A 9372-nucleotide genomic window follows, 5' to 3' on the forward strand; every position below is an offset into this window, starting at 1 on the left:
CTTGCTGTGATCAGGGCCCACAGGCTCTTGACGGCTGTTCATAATCTCAGGGCACAAAAGAAAGCCTTTCCCTGGCGCCCATTTGTTTCTGTGTCGAGACACCCCAGTGGCTGCCTAGACCCCCCAGCTTGCTCGTCCATCTCAAGCCTCCTCCAGGCTCCTTGAAGTCTTATGTCTGAATCAGAAGGCACTTTTTTTTCCTTTAATTACTTGGTCTGAAACTGGGTGTTTCTCTTTGTGAAATATTTAGGCAAGTTCCTCTATCAATTTGTAGAATACTATTTGTAATAAAAATACAATTTTTTTTTTTGTGAGTGAAATGTTTGAAAGTTGATTTACTAGTAAACTTTTTAAAAATTGGAAATAACTGTATTTACATAAAAGTTGTGTAATTTTTAAGCAGCTCCACCTTGAATAGTGTACTTATCTTAATAAGAATAGTATGTATAAATGCAATAGACTTTTATCTCTATCAGCTTTACCTCTTGTTTTACTGCTTTCATGTCTTTTTTTAGTATAGTTGATGTACAATATTATATGAGTTTCAGGTGTACAACAGAGTTATTCAACATTTACATACCTTACAAATCCATCATGATAAACCTAGTAACCATCTATCACCAGGCAAGTTATCATAATACTATTGTCTATCTTCCCTAGATAATTTTTATTGATCAGCCACAACAGACATAAATAGACATCTCTTTGTAAATATAAGTAAAGAAAAATCTATTCTTGCCTATAGTAGACTGATTGCACTATTGAACCCAATTCTTTTTTCTTCCTTTGTGTGACTTTGGAGTTCCACCAATAGGCAGAGTATATTTCCCTGTCCCATGAAAATTATCTTGGTTAAAAGAATGAGAGAGAAATGAGGGTGTGCCTAGGTCTCAAGGGGTCTTGTGTGTTTAAATTTGCCCTCTTGAGATTCCGCCATTGCTATATGAAGAACATTCTCGAGCTAGCTGGTGGGTCCTGGGAGTTGGTTCAGAGATACGTAGAGCAAAACTGTCCCAGCTTAGTGGCCCCAGCCAAACTGTGCTCCACTGAGCCCGCCAGTCCACCTGCAGACACCTGAGAAAGCCCAGCCACGATCATGCAGCCCCAAGATGACTCAAAGACACATAGCTCTAATAACAAATGAATACCATTTTAAGCCACTGGGTTTTAGGCTGATTTATCATGCAGAAATTGCTAATTTAAACAATGCCAATGACAAATCCCTGGAGGATTCAAAAGATTCATCTTTTCCTAAACTAAACTTGATGTTAAAAAAGGAAGCAATTTTAGGGAATACATTAAAGCATTTACTTATTACAGGGAATTAATTTATTGCAGAATACTTAGAAAATATAAATAAGAAAAAAGGAAAAATCAACCATCTTTTAATTCTGAGAAAATCAACATCTGCTAACATTTTGGTGTTTACAATCTTTTAAACACCAGTGGTTTTGTTACTAAGTTACTAAGTTTAAAAATAATAGCAATAAGTCACAAAAAAAATTATCAATAGATTCGAGCGGACAAAAATTTAATATATCCGCATGTTTAAGGAGAATATTAAAACAAAGAGCAATAAAAATGGGAGGATATATTTGAAACACATATGACAAAAGTGTTCATATTTTTGGAACATAAGAGTTCACGTACATTGATAAGAACAATATGTGGTCTTCAAAGCTAGACAGCCAAAGGACCCACATAAAACCGGACAAAAAGAGACCCATAACTGGTAAACATGATGTGGGAAAATGATGTGCGAATTTCAATGACAAAAAAAATATTACTTTCCTTATGTCATTAGAAAAATAAAATTTAAATTACACTTAGGGTGGGAGGTAGCAATATGAGATAAATGCTCACATTCGTTACTCGTAAAATGATAAATAGATGCAATCCTTGGGGAAATAAATATGGCTTGTTAGCCTTAAAATATGCATCCATTTGACCCAGTAATCTCATTCTTGGACATCTATCCTAGAGGCATAATCCAAAATACAGTCAAAGCTCTCTGTATAATTGGCCAAAAGCAAGGTGATCTTTAAGTAAATTATGATATGCACAGATGATAGAATTACAGCATGCGGCTACCAAAATAGGGAGTCAGGCATTTAAATAGCTTAGTAAAAATGCTTAGATTTGATAGTAAGTGAAAAATCGCTGCTCAATTAATGTGGGATGTAATTAAAATTCTGTACAATAAAAATCATGAACAAAATACAGCAAAATACTCATAGCAGTTCGGTTTTTTTTTTTTTTTTTTTGGCTGATGCAACAATGAACTGCTTTATAATTTGTTCTCATCTTTTGTTCAGTCTAACAAAATGCTATCAACTGAGTGTCACCTCGTCCCTTTGAGCACGTGCCTGGGAAGTATGTCTCTTGATGCTGAGGTCAGGAAAAGTCAGGGCAAATGTTAACAAACCCCTTGCTAGACGGTTCTTGCTCCATGACACACGAGGCACCTTGCAATTAAACTATTTTCCTAAAAAATGATCTACTTTGACCTGAATTTGGTCCTCAGCTGTTGGACGCCTGTCATAGTGAGCATTCTCCAACAGCAGAAGGAAAGGTGAGGATTCATGTAAAAATGATTTATTGAGGGAGTGCTCTTGAAAGGAGGGAATGAAGCAGCGGAATAGGGCAGGGCCAGGAAGAGAAGGAAAAATTTCATCCTAGCTGGAGGTGGGCTACGGCCTCGTCCCTGGGAGCTCTGGAGCGTGACTTACAGCTCTGCATCTCTGTGCCCAGCAGTCCTTAGATTCTGGCTCTCTGCCCCTCTCCACCTGCCTCTCCTATTTGGCGAGGTCCATTCTCTGGAAAAGGATGTAGCTCTGGCATGTCAGCAGCCTCACTCACAGTGGTGGAGGACTGGGTGAAGGGGATGCCAGCCTCAGTGCCACAGTGCCTCTCTCTGATCTCTCCTGTTGCCAACTCCTTTTTGGATCCAGACCACATTCATGGCTGGACTGTCTTTGTTTCTTGGCTCCTCACCATCTTCTGCCATGTCTCCCTGACCCAAAGTGTGACAACGAGGACATCTTATAAAAAGCCAGGCATGGACGAACCTGGGACTACATAATTCAGTGCATGCAGTTGGTTGAAGATGAGGACTCTGCTCACAATAGCAAGCCTCTGACTTGAAAGCTAAGGCAGGCTGGATCAGGATCCTCAGCCGAGCCTGGGTAACCTCACTTACACTTGAACTCAGAGGATGGTTTTCCTAAAGGCTATCATCCCAAAGCCTGGAACCATCTCACCAGGAACATGATGGTGACTACACTGGCTGAACAGAGAGAATGGGGAAATGTTATTTTCAAAAGCATGCAGTCTATGGCCATGCCACCCTGAGCAAGCCCGATCCCGTCTGATTTCGGATGCTAAGCAGGGTCGGGCCTGGTTAGTACTTGGATGGGAGACTACCTAGGAAGACCAGAAGCTGTAGCCGTAAAAAAAATAAAAAATAAAAAAATAAGGGATTGTAAACTGACAAGGTCCTTGCAATCTGTGAAGTCAACCAAGGCTTGCCTCGCCTAAAAAAAAAAAAAAAATACAAGGAGTAAAACAAAAACAAAAACTGGTGACATAGATCTGTTAATCCTGCTGGCGAGTCTTCCAGCCATTTGTTATCTCTTCCAGGACCACTATCTAATGATCTGTAATATTTACTGAGGCCTGGGAGGTCAATCAGCCATAAGAGAAGATGAAATCACGGATGTTCACCGAGTGTGCTACAGACAGTAAAAGAAAAGGTCGCCCGGGAGAGTGAAGGCTTCGGTCGACAGGGGACACTGTTGATGGAATCGCCTTCGTGCTTGGAGTCAATCCTGAATTAGCCAGGGACTTGTGATGGTTCTAAGGACAAGGGCACGTGAGACAAAGCATTACAAGCTGCAGTACAAGTGTGTTCCTGGGAAAGGGCACGTGAGACAAAGCATTACAAGCTGCAGTACAAGTGTGTTCCTGGGAATGTGTTGATCAAATTTTTCAGTATTGAAACATTTAAAACTTACGCGCTAGCCCTTTAGTATCTGACGTCCACTTCTCTATTCTCCAACTGCAGCAGTGTAGTTTATTTTACACTGTTTGAGTTGATCTCATTAGGAAAATATATCCCCAGCTATTTTATTGGACTGGAAGCTACGAAAACTGTCTTGTTTATCTTTGGATCGCAAACAACTGGCGATATATGTTTAGTGAATGAATGAACGAATGAATGAAACATTGTTTTGCTTCCATAACGCCTCTACTAGACAATCCCTCAATGTCTGACTGATTTATAGCTCGTCCCACAAACATATCATGCCTACTCCTCCCATGCCGTCTTTCCTCATCTATGTGCCAACACGCTGAGTCCACGTGATGTTTCTGGTGTTGAAATCTAAAAGTCTAGCTGTTTCTTATTCTGTGAGGCAAGGCCATTGTGAGCGGTACTCCCAAGGGCCTTCCCTGAGTTGCGAGGCCCTGGACGTGCAATGTTTCAGACAGAAATTCTGTAACCCTGGCAACTAGGCAATTACTAATGTCATTAATAATGCTGATACTGTTTACTGATCCTTTGGTCTATGACTGGCATTGTACAAAATGTTCCTCGTATATTTTCTCCTTTAATTTTTTTAACCACTTGTATAAGTAGTGTCATCATTATCCCTATTTTCCAGAAAAGGAAACTGAGACTCAGATAGGTTTGGTGACTTGCCCAAGGTCAAAAGTTGAGTCAGAAAAAGTGGGGAGATGCTAGTCAAATGACAGCAAACGTTTGAAACCAAGTCCGGGTGATTCCAGGGTTCAAGTCCCCACGCATGAATGATATTATGTCCCTCTGTCACAAGCATGCACATTTACTGAAAGCTTATAATGTCCTGGACGTCCTGCTCAATGCTTAATGCAAGTTATTTTATTTAACCCTCCGAGGAAGCACTCTAGGAGCAAGCACTAAATTTTGGTGCAGGAAGCAGTCAAAGGGGGAATGCAGGAGAAATGGAGCTTAGTGTCAGACACAGGGGGACTTCTGGGGCCACCTGAGGAAGGTGCTACCTTAAGATCAGGGGCTGAGGGGGCCTGGAGCAACTGGGAGGTGAGGCACAAAAATGTGTTGGCATGCATAGTTTGGCATGAGGTTGGAGAGGACTTCGAGAGCGCCGGAACCCCACACTTTCATGTGTTACTGGTTGCCTACGGAAGCAAGACGGATAGATTCAAAGGATCAGGCTATACCATTAATCACTGCAGGAACATCCTCTGCTGGGGCCACCTACCATGGTCTCTCCTTTTTAGAGCTGGCCAGGTGCCACACACCTTCACGTAGGCTCTTTACTTACATGAGACCATGCATGGACAGGGCAACGGGGTACAGCAGGTCCTACACTGATTTGGTCCAAGATTCTAAGTTCCTTTGCTAGTTCATCTCACACCAGCTATAGCATCTTTAGGAACTAATTTAACCTTCATAAACCCAAGTTTTTTCAATTGTCAATGAGAAAATGATACCTACTTCATAGGATAGTTGAAGGAGGACATAAGGTACCATATGGGAAGTATTTAGCCAATGTGCACATGGAAGGCATTTAATAAATCTTGACTTCCATCTCCAGCTGGCTTTCTATAACTTCCTTTCCCATTCTATCCTTCAATTATTCACGTACTTGATTCTATGTCTCCAACTAAGTTGTGAATTCTTTCAGGGGAAGAACTGTCTTTTATTGTCTTGGTTCATTCATTTATTCATTCAACATATACTATATGTTAAGCACAGTTTACCCACAGTTGACATTATGGCTTTGATCACTTGGTAAAAATAATGAACGCTATATGATTGATTTTTTTAAAAAATAAAATTCTTCACATGTGTGAAACTATGTCAAACTCAGTTTATACATCAGAAAAATGTTGCATGAAAAGTCGGCAGAGTGTGTGACATTGTCAAACAATGGATCAGCACACCGAACAGTTAAAACGAGTCATTCCCAGGGGGGGTTTCACTTTCCTCCCTTATTGAATATACTCTTAATCCCACCACTGGCACCTGTTGGAGGAGTAAGTAGTTCAATCAGGCTCACATGAGCTTGTCAAGTTTTTTAAATTAAAAAAATATTTTTCAATGACCGGAAGATCTCACATTCACTTACAAAAAATGTTTTAATAAAAATAAAAAAGAAGACGCACTTAAACCATTTCTAATTCTTCCATGTAGAGGCACCCATTGTTCACACTTTGATATAAATTCTTCTAGATTTTTGAAGTGTGTTTGTGGGTATATTATATATGCCTAAAATAGGATTATGCTATGTAATATTAGTGCGTCTTTCATCGTTCTTAATTTCCACATTGGATTCCATCAATCTCTATTTGTTTATCAAAAAGAAGAAAGAGGAATTTTCATGGTAAAGTGAAGCCAAGCATGGCAGTGTTTATGTGACTTGAGCTCTTGGCTAAAGCTTGTGTCGGCAAGTATCTGTCCTCGTGCGCAGAGAGGAAGGTGTGTGTGTACTTTAAACCATCTCACAAGTGTGGTTTCATTGCAAATACTGTTTTCTTACATCCTAGTTCATTCTAAGTCTTTTTGTCCTTCTCTCCCCCATTCTTGGCACTTCCTTCCCCCTTGCCTGCTGAGAGTTACAGGGACATTAGCTGTGTCACCTCAAAAAAAAAGGTCAAGTCGATCTAGATCTTTGCTCTGCGAACGCGTCTGCCAACAGCTCCCGTGCTGACATGTGCGGCAGACGGTCCCACTGGGGTGGACGCGGCGCTGTGCGAAAGGAGCCAAGCCAAGGACATTATGTTCTGCCCATGATCAAATCCCATTAAATGGCGAATTCTTCAATTCGAAAGTTTGAATAGGATGGTACTTTAAAAAGAACTCCAGCTGGTTAAATTTAGAGCCTGAAAAAAATTCCATTCTAATAATACATTCTGGCTCTGGGCCCACCCCATCTTTTAGCTGGGGGAATCGGATGAAATTTCATTCACTTTGGGCTACATCTCAGGGTCACGAGCTTCTTTGCGCGTGTTGGCCTGGCTAGGCCTCGGTGGCTTAACGAGATGAGCAGCTTCCGGTGTGTTGCTGGCTGTTGCAACAGCCTCGTGCTTGCTAATGCCTTTCCAGGGGTTGACTTGGCCAGAACTATTACTATTTTTGTACATGGTTTGGTTTCTTCAGTCATCAACCTGGCATTTCTTCCCACTAGACCCCATCACATCCATCCGCCCCATCTTTTGTTTGTAAACTATTTGCCAAAAGAAAGTTCATCCTTCCTGCATCTCGTTAATGCCTACAAGGAATTTCCTCTGGTTATGCTTATTGACTCAACTAGCAGATATTTTCAGGTTGTTTACTAGTATTTTTCTAGTTCCTTCAAGTCTTAACTTCCCAGAGCACACTCCTAGCCCCAGACCCTTTTATTGCTTAGTTCACGAGTGCAAGTTGACAAACGCTTCAGAGGCACCTTCCATGGCGAGACACTCTTCCAGGTCCCTGGGCGAAGAAAAGTAGGAGGAATTCCCAATCCCCTGAGTTCAAAAGTCGGCTCTGCCCAGCTCTCCCCACATCTGTCCAGGCTGACTTATTCTCCCCCTCTTACACTTATACCTAGATTTCAATCCTTGCTGATCATCAGCTATGAGCCTACAGTAATCTCAAGCCTCCCAACTTCTTTAAGGTATAAACCTCATCAATCCCATTTTGTAGATGTGCAAACTGGGGTTCAGAGAATAATAAATATAACCAAGATGACACAATTAATAAGTGAAAGAGCCAGATTCAAACACGAGTAAACTGACTCCAAGTCCCACGCTCTTTACCACGAAATTATATCGCCTCCTACTACAGAAGAGAACAAACGTGTGTGTGTGTGTGTGTGTGTGTGTGTGTGTGTGTGTGTGTGTGTGTAGCAGCTGGAGAATCTGGGGTAGCCTACTAGAGGAGGTAGGACTAAGTTTACTTTTCTAAGGATCTCCCTGCTCTCCCCACCCCAGGGACTTATACTCAGCCTCAGAGGTCAGCTGGTCATTGGGACAGGGTGCCAGGGGGAAGAGCTCGTGAAGGCCATTGTCCTCGAGAAGCACAGCCTAGCCTAGCTGCTCAGGGTTCTCTCAGGCTTGGTCTGTGAAAGAAACTATCTTCACACACATGCACACACCTCTGGCCTTGCCTTCCCTGGGTGTAGGTCTCTCTGACCCTCTGCAGGTGTCCCTTCCTACAGGCCACCTGCCCCAGGTAGCTTGGCTCCTCACGGAACCTGGGCCCCTTCATAGCATCGTTGTACAGTACAGGTCGGGAAGAGACAGAACTAGGCCTAGGTCACCCAGGCTGGAATGTTCTGGAAGATAGGAACCGGTGAGAATGAACATTTAACTTTCCACAGTATGTATGTTTGTAGCGTCTGGATTTTAACACAAAATATGACATTCGTAGTATGTGAGAAGCGGCTTAATGCACGATTACACACCCAGGACCCAGAGTCGAAACGCACAGGTCACACCTGAGTTCTGCTACTTGTGCCCATTGCTTACACTTGCTCTACCTCAGTCATCCTGTTTCTAGAAGTATAATAATAGCACCTACTCCTAAGGCTTGTTGTGAGAAAAAAAAAAAATGAGATAGTGCACGTTGGACACAAAGAATACACTTAACTAACTTAACTATTTATTATTATCATTAGTGATATTTCAAAACAATAAAGTTTAATGAAAGTTGGGGAGGCAGCCAGCGACTCCCTAAGACACGGAAGCCGCTGGATTAAGAACACAGCCGAAACTCAAACCAATTGTCCTTTTTCTGCACTCACATCCTTCAGCTTTTTCTCAGCCTCTTCTCATTTTCCTGAAACTTCAACCTCCCGGGGAATGGGACAGTGAAAGAGGCAGAGGTGGAAAAAAGGGACAGGCTACAGGGACCCCAAGTTGAAAGGAGAAATGTTGATAGAAATGACTTGTGCAGGTTAAGTGTGCAGAGCTAAGTGTTTTTTTGTTTTGTTTTGTTTTGTTTTGTTTTGTTTTGTTTTTTTTAATCGCCTCTGTGAATGCTTCAGAGTCAGCTTGTCATAAAATCACTGGGTGCTCCATGAGAGAAGGGCTCTTCCGATGCTGGTTTGCGCTCTCCAGAACATAGCAGCGTCAGGAAAACTGAAGATGGAGACTGGCCAATCACGCATGCGCATGGCCAGGCCATCAGCTCTTTCTCATCAGCTCTTCCTCTTTCGCAGGAAGCCACAGAGAGGAAAATCTAATCGGATCGCTGCGTTTCAAAATTTGCTCAGCAGGGATAAAAACAAACTCCCAACACCCACATACTTGATCAATTTACGTTTATCCTTTAATAGAATAAACCTCAGCCCTGCAATCAGAAAGAAAAATATTTTGCTAAGCATTTCA

The 9372-nt window shown here is 41.9% G+C and overlaps 1 pseudogene; it reads left to right on the top strand.

The window, feature by feature from the left end:
- Positions 1-3329: 3329 nt before the first annotated feature.
- LOC118614813 lies at positions 3330-3448 on the top strand (annotated as a pseudogene).
- Positions 3449-9372: the final 5924 nt, after the last annotated feature.

The sequence above is a fragment of the Rousettus aegyptiacus genome, unplaced genomic scaffold (genome assembly GCF_014176215.1).
Source record: "Rousettus aegyptiacus isolate mRouAeg1 unplaced genomic scaffold, mRouAeg1.p scaffold_m13_p_2, whole genome shotgun sequence".
Taxonomy (NCBI): domain Eukaryota; kingdom Metazoa; phylum Chordata; class Mammalia; order Chiroptera; family Pteropodidae; genus Rousettus; species Rousettus aegyptiacus.